The 23,143-nt window shown below is 36.1% G+C and overlaps 1 protein-coding gene across 2 annotated transcripts in view; it reads right to left on the reverse strand.

Annotated features, from left to right (window-relative positions):
- The window catches only part of BMPR1B (bone morphogenetic protein receptor type 1B), a 412,007-nt gene that overhangs the window by 136,427 nt on the left and 252,437 nt on the right, over window positions 1-23,143 (reverse strand). For both annotated transcript variants that reach the window (XM_042984157.1, XM_042984155.1), the window contains exon 3: window positions 22,834-22,928. The gene's annotated coding sequence lies outside the window, so the exon portion shown is untranslated. The remainder of the gene's footprint in view (window positions 1-22,833; window positions 22,929-23,143) is intronic.

The following is a 23,143-nucleotide window of genomic DNA, read 5'->3' on the forward strand; positions in this document are numbered from 1 at the left end:
TATCACTCTAGTTTTTCTTCTCCTGACACAGACACAGCCTCATAATCCTCAAAACACTGCATGAAGGAACCACTACTCATCAGACTTGCCACTCATATCCAGTTAAATATCTTCAGGCTTACAGTGTCTCACATGATGCCAGATGCTATAGGAGAGTCCAAAAGAGTAAAGGATAGTAGTTTCCATAAAAACAAACAAACAACAACAACAACAACTATAATCTCATTAGGAAAGAGAATACATACATACATAAAACAAATATATAAACAGCACAATAAAATGCTAGTTTTAGACAATCAAATAACAGGTAAAACAGATGAGATAACTTCACACAATGTTTTTTGTAGTTCATCACTTCTTTACCCTCACTACTTTCTTTTCTCCCCATGTGTCAGCAGTACTGTTCCAGAAGTCTACATTTTTAAAAATTTTCTTCGTCTTTCAGAACACTGTTCGCTCCCATGTATATTATAGGGGAAACCAATCCGTAAATCCTAAGGAGCAGAGGAGTCTCCATACCTGTTTTCCCAGTCAGCCTCTTCCAGAACACAAATACTAGCCTGGGAGGCATCTCTGCATGGGGCAGCTGTCTTACTTGTGAAGCCTATTCACGTGGGTCCTTTAGTACCCTCCCCCCCCAACCCCCGGACCTGTAAGTCAGCCAAGGAAGCAAATATCCATATTTTCTCAAAGGAAAATCAGATAAAAATAATTTTATCCAAAATTAAATCAGTTGGAGGAAATACATGAGGAACTAGCCTTGCAGGGCTCAAACTAAAGAATTAACTATAAAAACACTATGACTTTTACATAATCAAATTGGAGAGATACAGAGTTTGGTGGAGAGATACTGTTTGGTGGGAAAAATAACTTTTCAAAGTCATAGATTTACTAAATCTGTTTCTCTATTCTGTACATCCTCTTAATTTACCTTAAAGACCACACAATGTTTTCCCAGTTAAAGAACTTGTTATTTAATGAAAATGTTGCATCATTTTTAAATCAAGACAAAGGCACTTAAAAACAACATAAATCTCCCCCTTAAAAAAAACTAATTTCAACATTTTTGATATTATGATAAAGTTTAACCTTCCAGGAGGTCTTTTAAAAATGCTTTCTTACTTATTTCTGATCGGCTCCCCTTTGTTTTTGTGGGAGACAGACACCATTAACAAACCCAAACTGTGTTAATTTTTAAACTCTTTTCTCAGAAATTTGCTCCTTCTTCCAAGCACTATTATGTTATGGCGTCTTTGCGTAAATACTTATAATTTGGCGTGTGTTATAAAAGTTTATATTTAAGATATAGTAAATGAAGGACAGATGTTTAAGACATTGGGTCCACAATGAAGTTGTAAATACTGCCAGCACAGTAAATTCTGTGATTAAATTTAGTCTGTTTATGCAATAAGGGTATTTACACAGCTGGAAAAGCACCAAAAATAACTGTCCTGGGATAATATTAATTCAAAATCAATACTAATTAGAAGCAGCATAGGTACAGTCATATCAAAGTACCTAGAGGCTCTGTCAAATAGTTATGCTTAAGACTAGGAATGACTCAAATATATCAAGAATCCATTTCCTTTGAATTAATAATACTGTAAATTATTGAAATAATTCAGGTTATTCACTTGTGACCTTAGACAAATTACTGCCTCACTTTCTCCTTTTGTCTAAAATATACCTTTCCTCTGACAGACCTAATGTTCTAGATATATTTGTACATCCAGACACAGACTTCTGTAGTCAAACCCGTACGTTCCTCAATTGTCTAACATATTCCTGGGAATAATTATTAAATTTCTCATGAAGCCATGCATCTTAATTTGTTATGAGAATAACAAAATGGCAGGGTTTTTGTTTTTGTTTTCATTTTTAAATGGCTAGAAAACATTAAAGGTCTCCATCAGGGCCATTCAGAGTGGGGTAACTGCACCAAAAAATCTTTGACTAAGGAGTAATGTTCATTGTTCTACTTATTTATGAAATACTTCGATCAGTATCTTAACATCTTATGTAGTACATGAGGCAGAGAAGGCTAGTCATCACCCATTATCCAATCTTCCCTTCTTGTGGCAACAGAATCCTGGTTTCTCAGGGCAGCAATATATCCAGCTAAAAAACCATGATGTGGTCATCTGATTAAAAGCTAGTCGTGAAATGTAACCAGAGATGAGATATCGTGAATTGCTACTTACAAGAAGGTACCTGACTAGGAGATTTGTCCATATGATCTGTCCCTTTCTCCTGCTGCCTAGAAATTGGACGTGACAGCTAGAACAATACTAGCCACCAAAAGTCATGACGTGTCTTTGAAGTCACAATGTAGGTTAGTGGGGCAGAAAATCAAAAAGAGACTAGAACCTTGATGTCTATGGAACTGCTATGCCCTCCCTGGATTGCCTACCTCTGCACTTCTTTATATGAAAAAAATTCATACACTTCTCTTTTTCTGCCATTAATTCTAGTGTCTGTTACTTGCATCCAAATGTAATTCCTAAAAGATAGAAAGCATATATCCAGAATATGAGAAACTGAACATACATACTATGTCCTGATGCCTGATGAGGGTGACTCTAGCACTTATATCACATAATATGTAATAAACCTAACATGGCTTTGATCTATGTGGCCACCAAAGCTCATCTGGAATAAATCTTCCTTAAGCTATCACTGAACATTGAGTGGTTTTCTTACCATAAGACATTTAAGGTAAAGGTACACCATTGCTCTGAATTAAATGGTTCTAGAACTCTTGGTTGCCTAATTAGATTATCCCAATTTCCTGGAGATTAGAGCTGGTCTAAGAAAGGAGTCAAAAGACTATTCACATGACCAAGCAGTTTCTGTGGAGCTGAGACCCCCGAGCCCATTGTCTTTGAAATTCAAGATATTGGATTTGTTTTGCATACACTGGGATGATTCTGAGAGCAAAGGACACCAAGACACTAAAAAGAAAGGGGAAAATCATCAAAATCAGGTCCTAGCTGATGGAGTTAGTTGTTAAACAGAACTGGTTTCAAAATATTGGATACTGGGGCGCCTGGGTGGCTCAGTCGGTTGGGCGTCCGACTTCAGCTCAGGTCACGATCTCACGGTCCGTGGGTTCGAGCCCCGCGTCGGGCTCTGGGCTGATGGCCCGGAGCCTGGAGCCTGCTTCCGATTCTGTGTCTCCCTCTGTCTCTGCTCCTCCCCCATTCATGCTCTGTCTCTCTCTGTCTCAAAAATAAATAAACGTTAAAAAAAAAATATTGGATACTGAGGATGGAACAGAATGGGGACCACTTCAGGGCAAGCAAGGACCTACTCCAGCAGGAGCAGAAAAAACACCAATGAACGAACATCCACTGGAATGTATGTCAACAGTTCTAAGTAGTGATGGATCCGGAGAGACAGCTACAAAGCAGTAGCTTTAAGAAAGTTGAGGAGTTTAAACAAAAAAAAGGAAAAAGGGACGCCTGGGTGGTTCAGTCGGTTAAGCATCCGACTTCGGCTAAGGTGATGATCTTATTGGTTCGGGGGTTCAAGCCCACGCTGAATTCTCTGTGCTAACAGCTCAGAGCCTGGAGCCTGCTTCAGATTCTGTGTCTCCCTCTCTCTCTGCCCTCCCCAGCTCATGCTGTGTCTCTCTGTGTCTCTCAAAAATAAATAAATGTTAAAAAAAATTTTTAAAGAAAAAAGAAAGTTGAGGAGAATTTCTCTGTCTGACATGACTACAGTTATGCATGGAGATGTAACGTACCCATCCTTCCTCTAAAGCGGTCTTCCTACATTTTCTATTTTGATAAACTGTTCCAGTATCCATCCATTTGGCCAGGTAAGCCAACATGAAAATAGCTATCACCATTCCTTCTCTCTGCCCCTCAAACCTGTTTGATTTACATTTTTTAAGTCTTAAAAAGTTGCCCCCATTTCCCAGCCCTGTGCCTCTGTCTTAAGTTCATTAGGTCTCAATCCTCATCAGATCTCCGTCAGCTATAGTACACCCTCCCTGTGACTAGGCTGCTCAGCTCTAGTTCACCCATTCTCCATATTGAGAGAGGGACTCCTCATAAGTGAAAAATCCCACTTGAAAAATGAGGAAATTGAAGACCCAGAAGGTTAACAAATTTGTTACAGTTCATACAGTTCCTTGGAGGTGAAGACAGGCTCAGAGCTCAGGCTCTCTAACTTCAGAGCCCATCGTTATCAAACTACTAAACCTCCCTCATTAAATTATCTAAGTACAGAACAGGATTATCCTGGAAACTGATGCTTGAACCGGCCACATACTCTATGAATGCTTCTTAAGTATCATATTTTTTTCAATTCCATGAAGTCAACTTCAATCTACTATATGCTCTCCTTTGGGAAGAAAAAACTCTACCTCATTAAACATACGTATATGCTTTATAAGATAAACAGTAATATGTGAAAGAAAATTCACCTTAAAATGAAAGAAAATGCAGTTGTCAACAATAGCAACTAAAGCTACAAGTATAACAATGTGTTCTTGTACAAAAGCTGGACTGTTTGGGAATATTCAAGTAATTAGGTCACAGAGGAAAAATGTGACACATAACTAAATACATACTTCACTAAAACAGCAGTCTAGATAGCTTTCAATCAAATAGTATGCTAGCTGACAAACGATTTTTTTTAAAAACCCATACTAACTTAATGAAGACGAGCAAAATGAGCTTGGTTCCACTGTGATATGAAGGTTTGTTGCAAATTCAAGTTTTATTGGGTAGGTAGCAATTGTTCCAGCAAGAGTTTGGGAAAAGATAATTTATTCTTTGTTAATTTATATTCATACACATATGTAATATTAATGCATTACATCTATTGGAATCTTAAAATGCATATATATCATTGTAATGCATGTATGTATTTTTAATACAGTAGAATTTCTCCTTCTCCTTCTCCAAAAAGCTAATAATACACTGACGTTGGCTTCAGGGAACTGAGAAAATATGACATTTCAGAAGCTATTTGTGGAGTATGCAGCAGCATAATGGAGTATAATAGAAAGGGAAAAGCACGTGATCCACATTTTTTCTCTTCTTCCTACTTTTGTCTTCTGTTACATTTTTTTCACAAAATAAAAAAATAGAGTTATTTTTAAAAAACTAAGTGCCCCATCAACACCTTTTTTAAGGAGCACATTGATTTTTCTGTACTATCCCAAAGTCAAAATTTTATTTGCTCAGGTTTTTTATGATTAAATATTTCAGTAATGCCAAAAGGACAGAGAACATGTAATGAGCATCACATAGATATCATCAAGATTAAGGAAGCAAACATTATTGATACAACTCCCATGCACCCAATCCCAACAGAATTGCCCTGCTCCTACTTTTACAGATGATCACTACCCCGATTGTGCTATTTATCACTGTCAGGTATACTTTAATGTGTGTGTGTGTGTGTGTGTGTGTGTGTGTGTGCGTGCGTGCGTGTGTGTCCCCACAAGCCACATATACCATTTTATAGAATTTTTACACATTTTCTATAAATATTGTATATTCGTATGTCCATCACTAACTTGTGTTCAATGTTTTAACGATTAACCCATGTTGATAAACCCAGCTCAAGTTCATTTAATACATTCATTTCAATGCATAACTATTCAGTTATTTATGTATATAGTTATTTATATATTCTACTGTGGATAAACATCCAGGTGATTTCTTTTTTTTCTATTACAATGTGACAATAAAGATTCATCTTTCTTCTCATAGAATCCTGAACAGTCTCATTATTCCCCAAATCAATCTACAAAACAATCCACACTCAAAAAATAAAACTACTTATTATCCAGAAGCATATCCAACTTACAATTCAGGGGGAGAAATTATGGAAATATTGCACTTAATCACAATATTTCATGAAAGCCTAACACTCTTCTTGATGACAAAGTAATTCAACGTTAACTAAAGAGATTTTACTGGTCAGGGAAAGACTACAGCCTCAGCCTCTGAGGATTCCAGTTTAGCAGACAAGATATCCAATTTCTACAGAATGGATTCTCAGGTATATAGTACTATCAAACTCAGTAGAGTATCATCAAATTAAACATTTCTCGGGGCGCCTGGGTGGCTCAGTCAGTTAAGCATCCGACTTCAGCTCAGGTCATGATCTTGCGGTCCGTTGAGTTCAAGCCCCGCGTCGGGCTCTGTGCTGACAGCTCAGAGCCTGGAGCCTGTTTCAGATTCTGTGTCTCCCTCTCTCTCTGACCCTCCCCCGTTCATGCTCTGTCTCTCTCTGTCTCAAAAATAAATAAATATTAACAAATTTTTTTAAATTGAACATTTCTCATTAAAATAAATTACACCACAAAGCGATTATTTTCAACCAATTATATTTTTGCAAAAAAATACATAATTATGTCAGTGATATATTCAGAATAAGAAGCTGTTTCTGAAATCACATTTTAAAGAAGGTAGTGAAATTAATCTGTGTTATGAAACATTCTATCTAATTTAGTGATTAAGAGCACAGGCTTTCAAATCAGGTGGCCCTATTTTGTGGCAGAGCTCTACTTGTTACCATCTATGTGTATTTTGGTTATTTATGCAATCTGAGCCTCAGTTTCATCACCCATACAATGGAGATGCAAAACCTACCTCATAGATTTTAATGAAATTTAAATTCAATAATGTATACATTGTACTTACCCTTACTGAGGCTTTCTGCAGTTACTGTTGCTATTTAATAAGATCCAGGCTGGGTTCAGTTTAGATGCTGACACATGTGGGTACACATACGTTAGGGCCACTGATTCTCTCCAGCTACACAGTACACCAGCAGACTTTCCTGGGGCCTGAGGAACCACCTCAGAAATAGTGCAAACCCAATCCACAGAAAGAGTCCTGTTATGTGTAAGCGTGTCTGAATGCCTGCGAATCTACAGTTGTATGATATCTGTGTATGAGAAAGAGAAGGGGGGATGGGAAGAAGGAAAGATGAGAATAATTGATTGATCGGTTGATCTCAGGGCTGAAGCTAAAACAGAACTGCAGAATTTCTAAAAGCAAATTTTCAGGACCTTTAAGAGAGAATGGATTGTTAGGGAAAGAATGAGGTGGCAAGTTAGACTTGGCAAGAAGACCAGAGATTCGGAGGAGAACTGGTTATAACTGGATGCATGGGAATGCAACCCCTAGTAATCCATGGGCACACCACTAGCATAGAGGGAAAACCAGAAAACATGATCCCTTAAGACCTGTAATACCTTAGGGCCCAAGCAGACATGCTGTATGTCCTCAGAACAAGAGCAATTAACAATTAACAGCAGGAAGGCAGTTATCCCTCTTCCCAATTTGCAGAAGAGTGTAGTACACTATCAGGGACCCAGCAGTAATGAGGACTGGTGGGTCTAGAACAAGCAGACAATCAGTCTGGAGAGGAGGAAATACCAGAGGTCAGGGACAGATCACCTTTATGAATGAACAAAAATATCTGGAGCATAGTGATAAACAGCAATGATTGGGAGTAACACCTTCCAACTGAAGGGGCCTATGTCAGCTGAGAGTGGGAAGGCACTCAAGATAATGGTGGTCCTAGAGAATGGCAGCCTGGATTCAGAAAAGGCAGCCATGGAGAAAGCCAAAGTGTTGGCTCACAGAGGCAGCCTGTTCTGTGTGTAAACAAATGTGGGAACCCCTGTGGAATTCCAGTAATACTATGGGAAGAAAGAAACCTGAGAGGGGGATTCAAAGTCCTGTCACTGATATGTCTCCTCAGGCAAGGGAGACAAAAGCAAAAATAAACTATGGGGACTACACCAAAATAAAAACCTTTTTCACAGTGAAGGAAACCATCAACAAAACAAAAAGGCAACCTACTGAATGGGAGAAGATATCTGCAAAAAATATATCTAAAAATGGGCTAATAGCCACAACACGTAAGAACTTGTACAACTCAACACATACATACATACATACATACATACATACCCCAAACAATCTGACTAAAAACTGGGCAGAGGAACTGAACAGACATTTTTCTAAAGAAGACATACATATAGCCAAAAGACACATGAAAAGATATTCAACATCACTAAACATCAGGGAAATGCAAATCAAAACCAGGAGCTATCACCTCACATCTGTCAGAATGGCTAGAATCAAAAAGACAAGAAATAGCAAGTGTTGGCAAGGATGTGAAGAAAAAAGAACCTTCGTGCACTGTCGGTGGGAATGTAAATTGGTACAGCCACTATGAAAACCGTATGGAGGTTCCTCAAAAAATTAAAAACCACACTACCTACCATACAATAAAATATACAGAAATGCCACTACTGGGTGTTTACTCAAACAAAATGAAAATACTAATTCAAAAACATATATATGCACTCCTATGCTTATTGCAGCATTATTTACAATAACCAAGATATGAAAGCAACACGTGTCCAGAGATGAACAGATAAAAAAGATGTGAGATATATATATACATATATATATGTATATATATGTATATATGTATATATATATACATATATACATACACACACACACACACACACACACACACACACACTGGAACATTATTCAGCCATAAAAAAGAAAGAGAACTTGCCATTTGCAACAATACAAATGGACCTAGAAGGTATTATTTAAATGTAATAAGAGAAAGACAAATACCATATGACTTCACTTATACGTGGAATCTGAAAAACAGAACAAATAGCAGAAACACAACCATAAACACAGAGAACTGACAGTTTCCAGAGGGGAGGGGAGCTGGGGATGGGCAAATTGGTGAAGGGGAGTGGGAAATACAGGCTTCCACTCATAGAATGAGTAAGTCACAGGGATAGAAGGTACAGCGTATGCAATGAAAAATAATACACATAATTGTTAATAATGATACTTTTAATATTTTTAATGATCATCCACTTATCCACTTATATATCACCCGAGCTCTCTGGGCTCCTTCCTGAACCCAACTCCTTCCCTCCAACTAGAAACACTCAACATCCTCAATTTTGTTTTAATCTTCCACCTTGGTATTCATTCATATTCTCTCTCTCTCTCTCTCTCTCTCTCTCTCTCTCTCCCCCCCTCCCACTCTCACTCTTGCTCTTTCAAAGTAAATAAAATTAAAAAAAATATTTCCCCTTGGTTTTCCTATAGCTTGATCACATAAATAAGGATTCCACAAAAATATATTAGTTTTGCCTCTGATCAAAGTTTACATAATTGAAATCATGCTCTTTGCAATTTGTGACTTGCTTTTTTTTTTCCATTCAACATTATGATTTGGGGTTTCAGGCAGGTAGGGTGAGATGCACTCATTTTCATTATTACGGTAACTCTTCTATATACAAATAATGCCTAAATTATCCAGTCTGCTCTCTGTTGGGTTGTTTCCAGATTTGTTTCTATGTTTTTGCTATTATGCTATTTGTTTGTTTCCTCTACAAGGCTACAGTACGAAGTCTTGCACCTATTTTCCGAGGCATACAAGCAAGACTTTGTCTAGGGCATACTTGTAGGTGCTGAGCAAAAGAGTGTACTTGGTTCAATTCCAACTTCCCAATTTACTGTACCAACTCACATTCCCATTACAATGTATGAGCATTCCTGTTGCTTCATATCCACACTGTTTAGGATATTTCAGACTTCTATATTTTTAAGAACACGGTGGCCATAAAATATTACTCTAGCTTTAACTTATATTTCCCTAATTATTAAGGAGGCTCAGCAAATTTTCATGTTTATTTGGATTTTAACTCCTGTTCATGTTTATACTGGCTGATTTTACTTCTCTTATTGATTCACAGGATCTTTAATATATTCTATGCACTAAACCAATTTTCAGCCTTTCTTACTCTTTTACAGTGTCCTTTGATTAACACGTCTTCTTTTGAGTTTAATGCTGTTGAATTTATTAATCTTCTCTAAGGTTTGCACTGTTTATACCAAGTCAAAGAAATTCCCCGTCTTACTGTAAGATAAAAAACATATCCGTTTCCAAATATTTTAAAGTATTGTTTTTCACAGTTGAGTCTTTCTTCCACACAGAATTTGTTTCTGTTTATGAAATGAGGGGAGTAGGGATCAATCTTAATTTTCCATATGGACAGCTTATCGCAGATTATGTTGGCAGCTAGGATTCATGGCTCACTGAGACTCAAAGGAAGAGAGGATCGATGGCTGGTGGTGTGTGTCATGTATGGAGGCATTAAGAAGCTGAAGCCTACAGTCTATCATTACAGATGATGAGAGATGGAAGAAACAGAGAGAGTTCAGGGAAAATAAAACCGATTTGATCAATTCACTCCACTCAAATTTTTATGACTTTCTCATAGTTTACATAACTCTCCATAGTCATGCTGTCATCACTTTACCCCATACGGTGTGAGACAACATTCAGTAGTTTATTTAAACTGGTCTGTGTTCCTTATAAACCCTTTATTGACATACCAACACAGCTTATGAAAACCTTTAGGAAAATATTACTATTACACTCTATACTGATTGAGAACTTTTTTGTGTGATAATTCAGTGGTTCTCAACTAGATTCCCACGTAACACCACAAGCTCACTACAGGTGCTCTGCCACTAAAATCATATTAAATTCTTTTCTCAATCTCGGCAACAACTAAATTAACTTCATAACATTTTCTCAATATTAACACTCTCATATTTTTTTTTCCTTAAATGACCTGCACCTGCTCCTCATTGATGTCTGGGATGGGTTATCACATAATGTTATGTTTATTTCTTCACATTTTCATATGCTATAAGCTAATCAAGTTTAATAACTACTCTGATAAGGTCAAAATACTCGCCTTTTCAGTCTGGGTCTTCAACTCACCCTCACATATTATTAATGTCTCCATTCATAAAATGCATATACTTGCTTCAAAGCATCTGAGGGAGCAAACGTCAAAAGAAAGACTGGGTGTGGAAATGTTTTTAATATGTAAGACATTTTACAAACATGAATTAAAATTTATTATAATCTTAAATTATATCTTACAAATATGGGGCTAAGAGAGTCATGGAAAAAATCAACAGATAATTCCCAAAGGTCAGTTTGATCCACAGTTTTTATTTCTTCCATTTCTTCTTTAAAAAAAAAAAACAGAATCCTTAACTTGACTAAAAATAAAATGTATTTGTTTAAGTGCCATTTCCTGCCTCACATAGTTTCTAAGAAAACTCCTGAGAAGCAAGCAGGCAAGACAAAGGTAAGAAGTTACTCTACAAGTAACTCATCTCCAAACAATACGAAAATATCTATTTTTTTAAGAGTGTGATCTAAAACTTCATGCCGTCCCAATGTGATTTATAACTAATGAGAAAGTCTGTTAGAGTCAAACTGAAATCAAAGAATGTATAGATTACAGCTGAAGATGTAACCAGCCTCAAAAACATTTTGGAGCACGACATGGATTTATTTGGAAGAATGTATTTTCCTAAGTATTTGTTTTGTCATTTGGTTGTCTCTTTGCAGAAAGAAACTTTGACAGAATTACAAAAGTAAGAGACGTGAAGGAAATGAGAGTAATATATTAAAATTAAGATTTAATCTTTTGGTTTGTAAATATCAACAGAGCCTTGCCTGGTCTGGACTGCTGTCATATTGGGGAACAGCTTGCACTGCTGTGCTACTTCTCCAACTTCTAGAAAACTGTAGGAGTAGAAAACTGAAGTTACCTATTTTGACAGAGAGAGAATGAGAGCATGCGCACAGAGGAGGGGCAGAGAGAGAGGAAGAGAGAGAATCCCAAGCTAACTCCATGCTCAGTGCAGAGCCTGATGGTGGGACTCGATCCCACAAACTGTGAGATCATGACCTGAGCTGAAATCAAGAATCAGACGCTTAATTGACGAAGTCACCTAGGCGCCCCAGAAATTACCTATTTTAAAAGAAAGTCATACACTATATCATAAGATGTTCAGAGTCAGAAAGAGCTGGGTTCCAGTCACACATCTCCTACTTTCCAAGCTGTGTAATCTTAGGCATGCTTATTTAATTTCTCTGAATTTCCATTTCCTCATCGTTAAAACAAGGATAATAAAAACCATCTCACAGAGTTATGGTTAAATAAGATTTAATAACAAGGTTAAATAAGACTGTTATCATATGTACAAATATCCAACGTACAATATTGACCAAGTTACCATTAGTTATAAAATGAGAGAATAAATGACTTTACAGAAATTGTGAAACATACTGACTGAACTTTGACATTTTATGATGGAAGTTTCTCTTACTTCCCAGCATTTAATATTGCTGTTAAGACTAGAAAATATTTCCTTGAAATTGCACCAAAAAAGGAGTTTTCTGACATAATTGAGTGACAGATGAAAGACCACAGATAAAGAAACTGTTGAAGTTTAAAGAAAAACCAGTAACATCTTGGTATAGATAGATGGCTAACTGGCTGAGATGCAATAGACACTTATGAACAAGATAAAAAATAACGAGGAAACAAAGGAAGGGGAGAGGGGAGAAAAAAGAGTGGGAAAATGGTAACAAGGGGTGAGGGTGGAGGGTTGGGTGGAGGGACAAGGAGGGAAGCAGAGAGGGGACTGATTGCATGATTGACTCCTGGCTGTATGATGATTCTGTGCTGGCCACCAGGTCATCCCAGGTCAGCCTGTTTGAACTGCCCCCCATGTAGAAATGAGCAACCTTTCAGTAAGTATGAGATAGAGGCACAAAGGACAATTGGCCATCTGTGTGTTCCACATGCCTTATAGGGTTTGTAGACAAACGTTTGATGGTATATTCTATGTCTCTAAAAGCATTAATTAATGCCACTGATAATATATAGTTAATAAACAGAAACGTATACCATATGTTAACATATAAACATATTTGGTTATTAAATATTTCATTATTAAAATCTAACCAAAATTTTAAAAATTGATTTTCAACCTCTGGACAGATCATATGCACTTTGGACTATTAAGAAATTGAAATCATATTAGTATAAATATCAAATTTATTTTATACTAGAGGGACCATATAGTATAAGGACAGCTTCAAAATGATCACAAAACCAGCTCCCTTACTTAAGAATACACGGTTTCAGCAGACTTATTTTAAGCTCACATTGTGCTTTGGAAGCCGTACTAGTCTGCTTTAGACTACAACAGTACAAAAAAAAAAAATCATTCTAAATAATTGTCTATTTCCACCAATAATAATTTTAAAAGATTACATGTAGAGTATTAATGAGTAACTCAAAAGGCTATATGCATTGTATGTTGGCTAGTTTAAAACAAATAAAAAAAAATTGACACATTCAAAGAACCGTAGATCATTTCAGTAGAACAGTGTGTCCTAGGTCATTATGCTTTCCTTCTCTATTATTGTCGAGTTCGATTTGCCAACAAGCCTCTGACAATAAACACAGAAATAAATTTCAAGGTTAGTAAGCTAAACTACCACTGTGAATGATGACAAATTTACTGGTGAAGTTGAAACTGGCATAGAGAGTAATGTAAAAGAGAGACTCCTAGTGACGTCAATTTTACATACAAAAAGAGCAAACATTTATCTGGGGAATTAAAGTATGAAATTATATATGGAATTATGTTCCAACTATACAATGTGCAGTTCTAACCAACTTTATAGTAAAAGCAGAAAAATTATTGAAAAAAGGAGGGATACTGTGAATGACCTATTTAAATTTTTTAACACTATTCATTAATACAAATACTAACTCATGCATAATTTTCCAAGTAATAATACAATTAATTTACTTTCAACTGTTCCCAGACAGGGCTATAAACAGAATTCCAATGAAGTTTATGTATATCTGACCACAGACATGCCAATGTATCAACAAAAGGACAGAGTAATCCAAGGCAAAAAAAAAAAAAAAAAAAAAAAAATCCTATATCATTGTTAGGCAAAATTGTTTGCCTTGGGTTAAAGAAGAAAACAAAACAAATTACTTCATGGTTCCCAAATGTATAATAAACAATTAAGATTTCAAATGATGTCTTTATATAAACTTTTATGTATGGATTGACATACACAAACATCTATAAACACAAACCATATGTATGAGGTATGTCCATCCATAGGAAAGTAAGCTATACTCTTTTACATCAATCCAGGTAATCATTTAGTATACAAGCACAAAGTTCTAATGATGCCAAAATATCTAGAATTTCCTTTCCCGCTTTAAATACCGAAGCTTTATACCACAGCAACAACTGTGAGTCTCTTAACTGAGCAACTTAAAATAGAGATGATAGCAAAGGATGCCAGTTAGGTAGACTCATTTCTCCCCTGAATGAAGCTTATAGTTAAGGAAACGGGAACCCAGACAGAACAGTCGTTTCCTGCTGAACTGGCGGCTCCTTGCCATTTTGCCTGCTAAGGTCATGAGCAGGTATGTGAGGGAGGGAATAGTGCTATGTCTTCAGCATATGATGGACAGCTGAAGTATAAATTGGCTTGCGATGGAATAAAATAATAAAACCATTAGAAATACTAACATTTGAAGAAGTTAAAAGACTTTTTTAGCTGCTTCCAAACTGGTTTAAAACTATAAGATTATTTCTGTCTGTCCTACAACTTTGGTATCCTCAATGCTAATCCCAAATAATAAAAGGCTCCTCATATCACTGATTTCATTGACTTATCTCTATACTTTGAAAATCACTGTTCCTAAGCTAATTTTTCAAAAAATGGATGCAAGTTGGGAAGGTTCTTGCTATCTGACCCCTATAGATTCACATCTATTACCATATATGGCAAAAAGCATAATTTCTCTATTTGAGAATGCCTTCTTGAAAGGTGGACTTTGGCCCAATCTGACCAAAGTCAGATTGTGACCCTATCAGTTATTAGCTAGGTGAGTATCAAGCTACTTTACACTTCGGGGTCTCAGTTTCTTTACCCTGAAAAGAGATGAGAATGTGTCATTCAAAGGTGTGTTAAAAGGATTAAATGAAATCATATTAGTTAAAAAGTCTTGGTAGAATGCCAGATATATATCAAGAAACCACTTGATAAATGGTAAATATTATTAATGCATAATTTCTCCTCACATAGAATCATAACTTATTAGATCTGCTTTAATATAAGTAATATATTTAAAGCTTCTTTTCTACAATAATTTCAGGGAGCATGCAACTTAAATCCGACAACATTCTGACATGTTCTAATGCTTAAATCACATTTAACAAAAGGAACCTTCATGCACTGTTGGTGGGAATATAAATTGGTGCAGCCACTGTGGAAAACAGTGTGGAGGTTCCTCAAAAAATTAAAAGTAGAAATATCAAATGACCCAATAATTCCAATACTACATATTTACCCAAAGAACACAAGAACACTAATTTGAAAAGATAACATGCTTCTGTACATTTACTGCAGCATTATTTACAATAGCTAAATTATGAAAGTAACACAAGTGTCCATAGACAGATGAACACACACATATGCACATAGGTACATATGATGGAATATTACTCAGCCATAAAAAAGAATGAAATCTTGCCATTCGTGATAACATGGATAGATCTAGAGAGTATAATGCTAAACAAAATAAATCAGAGAAAGACAAATACCGTATAATTTCACTCATGTATGGAATTTAAGAAACAAAACAAGTGAACAAAGAAAAAAAAGAGACACTAAAAAACAGATTGTTAACTATCAAGAACAAACTCATGGTTATCAGAGGGAAGGTTGATTGGGGGGGCAGGGGAGGCGGGAATGAGTGAAATAGGTGAAGAGGATTAAGAGTACACTTATCTTGATGAGCAATGAGCAATATATAGAATTGCTGAATCACTATATTGTATACCTGAAACTAATATAACACTGTATGCTAACTATACTAAAATAAAAATAAAAATCTAAATTTAAAATAAATAAAATAGCCAAGATATGGAAATAACCTACACGTTCATTGATAGATGAATGCTTAAGGAAAATGTCTGTCTACAGAAAATATATGTCTACACACACACACGCACACACACACACACACACACACACACACATGAATATTACACGGCCATGAGATCTAGGTGCACCTGGGTGGCTCAGTCAGTTAAGCATCTGACTTCAGCTTGGGTTTATGGGTTTGAGCCCCATGTCAGGCTCTGTGCTGACAGCTCAGAGCCTGGAAGCTGCATCAGATTCTGTGTGTCAGGCTCAAATTAGATTTGAGTCCGTGTCATCAGATTCTGTGTCTCCCTGTCTCTCTGCCCCTTCCCTGCTCATGCTCTGTCTCTGTGTCTCTCAAAAAATAAACATTAAAAAAAATTTTTTTAAAGGATGTAATCTTGTCATTTACAACAACATGGATGGACCTAGAGGGTATTATGCTGACATATATCAGACCGAGAAACACAAAATCATGTGATTTTACTCATCTGTGGAATGTAAAAAACAAAATGAACAAACAAACAAAAAGCAGAATCAGACCTATAGATACAGAGAACAAACTGTCGGCTGCCAGAGGGAAAGTGTTTAAGGTATGGGCAAAATGGGTGAAGGGGAGTGGAGGACACAGGCTCCCAGTTATCGAATGAAGAAGTCACAGGAATAAAAGATAAAATGCACAGTGTAGAGAACACAGTCAATGATACTGTAAGAGCGTTATATGGTGACAAATGGTAACTACACTTGTGGTGAGCAAAACATAAAGCATAGAGAAGTTTAATCATTATGTTACACATCTGAAATGTAATGTAACACTATGTGTCAACTATACTCAAAAATTTAAAAAAAAACATGAACTTTTATTCAATATAAATTAAGAGGTAATACAAAGATTTAAATGTGAACCACAAAAGTGTAAGATAAAGGTGACTTCACAAAAAGTGGTAAAGGGGAATAATGAGTCAACAAAAATACTGAAGTACTTGTTTAGTAAATTCCTCGTGAATCACAGTATTAACAGTTAAACAAATTAAACCAAAATATCTAGAAAAATACTTTTCCTACTTCTAGATAAAAAAGAGTTTTCTAAGTCTCAAAGGAGATGGAAAAATACTCATTAGATTGAATATATATTTCAAAACATAAGAAAATCAAAAGGTAATCAAACGCCTGTGAAAACAGTAACAACTAATAACTTTAAAAGAGCAAGATCCTTTGATTTAAAAAAAAAAATAAAAAAACAAAACCAAAACCAAACCAAAAAAAACCCTCTTCTAAACCAGTAAGAGAAATACAGCCTCTGAAAAAAAGAATAAGTATATAAATGGGTTAATGATAAAGAATAAAATGTTAATAACTAATGATTCCTTCAGCTTCTAGTTCACTAGTAATTAAAAATATAAAGTATCGCTTTTTCATTTTAGAAAAGACTTAAAAATTATAAATCTCTTAGCAAGCAAGAGTTTGAAAAGAGAGATAATATTGATTTTGCCATGAAGGAGGTGGAAAGAGAAACCACAGGCTGAGGATGGGAACAGCCTTTAGGTATTTGCCCCCAAACTCTTTCATCTTAAAATATACTAGTGATTTTTTCCCAGGAACTAATTATGAATAAGAAGGAAAGGACCCAAAAAGCCCCAACTTCTCTGCAAGTGCAGGGGACAGAACAGAGGAGCAAGTCTTACTGCAAGACGACAGGTACAACACAGCCTATTTGCCCGTCCCTTTAATAGGGTTTACATAGTTAAGAGAGTCCCAGATAAAAGTCAATGTAATGTGGAAAATCACACCTGGTTCTTTTGTTTTAATCAAGATTTTTCCACCTTTAAATTAGAATAAGCAACTTAAAAACAAAGTTATAAAACAAAATATAGCCATATATTCCCTATTAGAAACCTTTTAGATACAATCAAAGTATAAAAATTTGTTTTTGCAGTTTCTGTCTTTTGTCTCAGAATTGTCTGCCATGTTGTACTGAAAAGGAGAAGAGTTATGGAGCTTAAATCTAGTGGCACAACCAAAGAGAATAGGGAAAATCAGGAAAACTAGAAAGGACACCTACATGCTATGGTTAGGAGTGGAAAAGTACTACATCCCACCAATAGTTATTAGCTTTAACTTTAAGGAGTCATGCAGTAATTCAAAGGAGTCTAACACAATACAATACAAAACAAAACACAGAGATATGACAACTTGGGCTTTAGATGCAATGTACAAATAAAAATAGAGCAATTATAAGCAGATTGGAAGGCCACAGTGATAAAATACTGGCCTTATAAGTGTGCATTTCTTTTTTCTTTTTATAAAATATTTATTTATTTATTTTGAGAGAGAGAGAGAGAGAGGGAGCATGCCTGTGCCAGTAGGGGAGGGTCAGAGAGAGAGGGAGAGAAAGAATCCCAAGCAGCCTCCACACTTAGTGCAGAGCCCAACACAGCATTCGATCTCACAAACTGATCTTATGAACTGTGAGATCATGACCTGGGCCAAAATCAAGAGTCAGACGTTTAACCGACTGAGCCACCCAGGTGCCCCTCCTTTTTTTCTTTTTAATAAAAATCTTAACTAGCCACTTTAAAAGGTGATGTTTGACAAATCACATGACCTCTTTGTACCACAACTGCTCATATCTATAAAATGAAATAGGTGAAGTAGAAGAACTTTAAGGTTCAGCTTCCATGATTAATCTATTCTTCTGCTCTCACACTCTATGGATCCTATGCCATGTGTACCTACAGAAAAACTCCGATTGGAAAGTAAAGCTGCTAATAATAATACAGTAAGACTTTAACATACTGGCAAAATCCTTTATGCCTCACTCGGACCTCAAAGTTGTTCAATCTCTTAGAGGGGTGGGAGTATTTTCTGCTTCTATTGGTTTGTTTTGCCATAATCTTATAATACTGAGACAAGCTTGGCTTTCTCTCATCACTGTCTGATGGGCACTAAATATATTTCTGTGTCTATGACCAAAAAACAAAACAAAACAAAACAAGAAAATAAAAAACAATCCCACCCTTCCAGTGTTACAATATGAAGATCACTTGATATACCAGTGAGACGTATAACTTACAACCATTACTCCCGAGACACCTCCTCTACCGATTTAACTACTCTATACATGTGTGGGCAAAATACATCTGACAAGAAATTCCACATTGAATTATGGTCCATTTCAAGCAAATTAAAAGGCTTCCAAACTTTCCTATGAAAATATCAATCTTATTTTCATTCCTGAGACAGATACAATTCAAGGTTAAACAAACAAAAGAGTCCCATGTGATGTGTGGAAGAGGTTTGTGAGATTTCAACGCAGTGAAAACTTAAAACTGCCTGTTGAGTATACTAAGAAGTGAAAATCAAAATAAGAAAAGTTGTGAATTACTCTAAATTGTGCATAAAACTCTGTATTTGTTTCGATAATACAAAATATTTCACACACAAAGTAAGTTTTCTATCTATGGTGGAGAAGTAAAATACAAAGACAAAATAAATTCTATTTCTGTTGAGTATCGAAAGTAAAAGAAACAGCTGCTATTTCTCTACTACTTTTTTAAACATTGACATCCTTTTCTTTCAACATTTCTATTTCGAGGAGCAAATTCTTCTGTCTGAAATGGAATATCACCCTTCAGTTTTGAAACTTTTTAAGCCACTATTTTCTGTTATTTCCTTAAATCCCTAACTATCTCTACAACAGAAGATAAAAGTAGGGAAGTATACCTTTCTCAGTCATACTGGGAGCCATTCCACTCTGTAATTTTCCACGGTACATGAGGATGGACCCAACCTCTCCAAATATTCTCTCTGGGCCTTTTGGAAGGGATAACACTGCCTTCAGTTTGCTAGGGCATAATTTAACTTATCACGCATGTAAGAGCAGCAATTAGCTGATTTTGTTGACAGATTTCATCAAATTCAACAGTATCTTTGAGCTATATATCCTGAATTTGTATGTGCTAACCAATATGATTTTGAACTTTATTATTCAAATACAACTCTATGGGTCCAACAGGTATCTACTTGCTGGATAAACACACATACACACATTATTGTGATGGTGCACTTAGAGAAACAAAATAACCTTTTAACACATTGTTATTCTTTAAAAAGCATTTATCATTTACTTGAGGGGTTTTTCTTCAATGCTGTCCATCAAAGTTGTGAAATACATTAAAATAAGAAGTCTATAAAGAAAAGTGGGCTTAAAATAAATACAATAAAGGTTTTCTTTGGTTCAAGTTCTTGAGTGTCTATTGAATGCTATGTCTTAGAGGAACACGAAAGAATAAAGTTTAAAACTTGGCTACGAGTAGCTTACAACTTCATGTGCAAAAAAGAAGCACAAAACGTTTTATAAGGCTTTGCAAAGTTCTGTGACAGAGTTCTATACAAGAGGCCAAACCAAAGAAGCTGACAGTGGACCACCAGCAAGGTGCCTGGAGCTGAAAGGCAAAGACCAGGAAGAAGGTTTTCAAGATAGAAACAACATAAACAACTCCAGAAAGGAGTAAAATAGTGCAGATTGTTTTGAGAAATACACAGTGTTCAATATTGCTGGAGCATGAAACAGAGGGAAAGGGAAGACTCATGGGTGAGCAAGAGAGTCCGAAAAACAATCCAGAAAGAATAGCAGAAGATCAATACAGAACAAAAGTAGCAGGTAGATCAAGAAGAGAGTCTTTGTGCCAAGAAGACTGTATTGAGCAATAGAGAGCCAAGGAAGAAAGGGCTTTAGTAGGAAGTAAAGTGTTCACTGGGGTGGGAGATTGATCCTTCTAAGGGTAATGTAGCAGATAGACTGGTAGTAAAAGAGGTTAATAGTCATCTTTCAAATAAATTCACTAATCTTACTTCAACAGACAGTTAACACAGGATATGAAAGGTCTTACAGTCTTTCTTTATGATATGCCTATATTTAAAATGTTGTTTACAAATATGATAAATAACCAGTATCAGGATTGACATTAAAGCCAAAATTAATATTGAGAAGGTATTTCAAGTCTTAAAATACTCAATTAGGCTTCAACCAAAATATATTCCATTTTAGACACTGTCAACCAATGTCACAATTTTTCTATTTGCTTTCTTGGTTAAAAGGACGATTTTCTTTGGTTTCTTTTTATTGTGCTAATTTTATTTGGCTTGTTTTCTGCCCAAAGTTTCTACAGGGTACTTCAGAACAAAATACTAAAAGGAATTAAAATAAAACCAGTAAAAAAAAATACTGTAAGAAAGTAATATCATGTATTTACACAATATATAAAGTGAAAAAATAAAAGATATTGAATAAAAAACTGAAATTATAATCTTGATCATAAGATACTGCCCAAAGGCAGTAGCAAAGAAAATTTTAATTGAGAAATGCCCACTCTAGATCAACAGTGGTTGCAATTTCAAAATAAACATACTGTTGTCCAAACTGAAATCAAACCCATCAAGAAACTGGTAGGCAGAACTTGAAAAGGACATAGGAAAAGCTTGATTCAGATGCTAAAACAAGCATTAAATGAATGTTATAATACAGTTTAAATTTAGGTATGAGATTACCCTTAAAATATTTCTGAATTCAGAGAACTGATTTTGAAACATTCTGCATTACTTTAGAAATTATAGGAGATTCAATAAAAGTAATATTCCACAACGACTGGCCTCATCTTAAAATAGATTTACTTTACATTTAGACCTTTTCCACCTGCTGTTCTGGATGTGGTTTATTCTATGTTAGAATTAGCTGGTTCCTGAATATTAGCCCTAACACGAAATCTGTGCCAGAGTATTAGTTTGTCCTTCTATCTTGTTTGGCCTATAGTTTCAGCCCTGCAAGAAAATTTAGTTTTATCTTTGTTTTGAACTTAAATATGTAACACAGAAAACCCTTTGGAGCTATAATCAGCATCTATAACCTAACCTGAAAATTTTAAATATCATGCTAATATGCTTATAGTCCCATAATTTAAAAACCAACGACAGGGAAGCTTTCACTAGGTCAGTAGATAAGCTTCCCCTAGTTAATGCCATACTTCCAGTGAAGCAACATATTTATTTTCCATGCCCTGCGTAGTAGACATAAAACATACAAGTTTATAAATTGCATGGGTGTTCTAAATCAGAAAATAATAGAAAACAATTTATTTCTGTCCTCTTGAGCACCACTGCCCTTAATGTTAATCTGGGATACACAACACAATGACAAATAAATGAACATCCCACGGCACTCTGAACACACGGAGAAACGTGTCAAAGTGCTAAACGTGCTGAAAGGAAAACAAACTACCAGTGTGTAGCAAAACATGTTAATTTAATGACTTTAATAGGGAATCACTTTTTTGTAAGGAACCAACTAACAAGTCGACTGGACAGATAAACCCCGCCAAACACGGAGTCTTTTGCATCTTGGATTAAGAAGGCTGTTCTCAACTTTTCATCATTCCCTGTTCTCTCTGCTCCCAAAGGTGGTCCTCAATTCACTTTTGTGCACTGTCATATGGACGTGGGCGTGCTTTTAGAAAAGACCCATGTTGTTCGTTCACATTCACTGATGATACACTGACACGTCTACTTCTGCACATGTTCATGTGAGTTTTTCCCCTATTCCACCTCTAGACCACTCATCACTATAACCTCACTCACAGTCCTGTTTTAATGCTGATACGAAAGCAAACAGGACTTTACCAATCAGAAGACTTCAAGTTTGGCAGAACGAGGAAACAGAAACTTGCTGATAGGACACGACATGAGATCAGCGGTGGAGAACCTTTCCCACAACCCCCGTACTTGCGTGTATTCTGATCGTCCACAGCCTCCTTAAGGGCCATACACAAAACTGCACTGCCACTGAGAACATTCTTAAGCAGCTGGCAGCCCCTCCTTACTGGCTTTAGCATGCCACACAGCCCTTTGCCTACTGATGCAGGGCAGCCAACAGGGAGAGGGAGTTTACGAGTCAAAGCGAGACTGAACTGGCTAATTACTTACCTCCTCACTTATGGCAGGCTTGCTCCTTTAACTTTTTGTTTCCTCTCTTGTCATTGCTCAGCGGTGAAGGGTTGTGATTCAGCAAAAGTCTGAACCTGACAGTTAAAAAGAATCCTTTTAGGAAAAAATACTGGAAGTGAATGTCCCCTCCCCCCACCACTGTAGTCTTTCTTCCCTTGCCCTCCGTGTGCGTGTTTCTCTCTCGCTTTCTCTCTCTGCAAGGCAACTACGTAGTGGTCTATAAATATTGACCCTGACACTTGCTCAGTACGCTAGCTGCTCATGGCACAGGTCTGTGTTACTGAACACC

The sequence above is a fragment of the Panthera tigris genome, chromosome B1 (assembly GCF_018350195.1).
Source record: "Panthera tigris isolate Pti1 chromosome B1, P.tigris_Pti1_mat1.1, whole genome shotgun sequence".
NCBI lineage: Eukaryota > Metazoa > Chordata > Mammalia > Carnivora > Felidae > Panthera > Panthera tigris.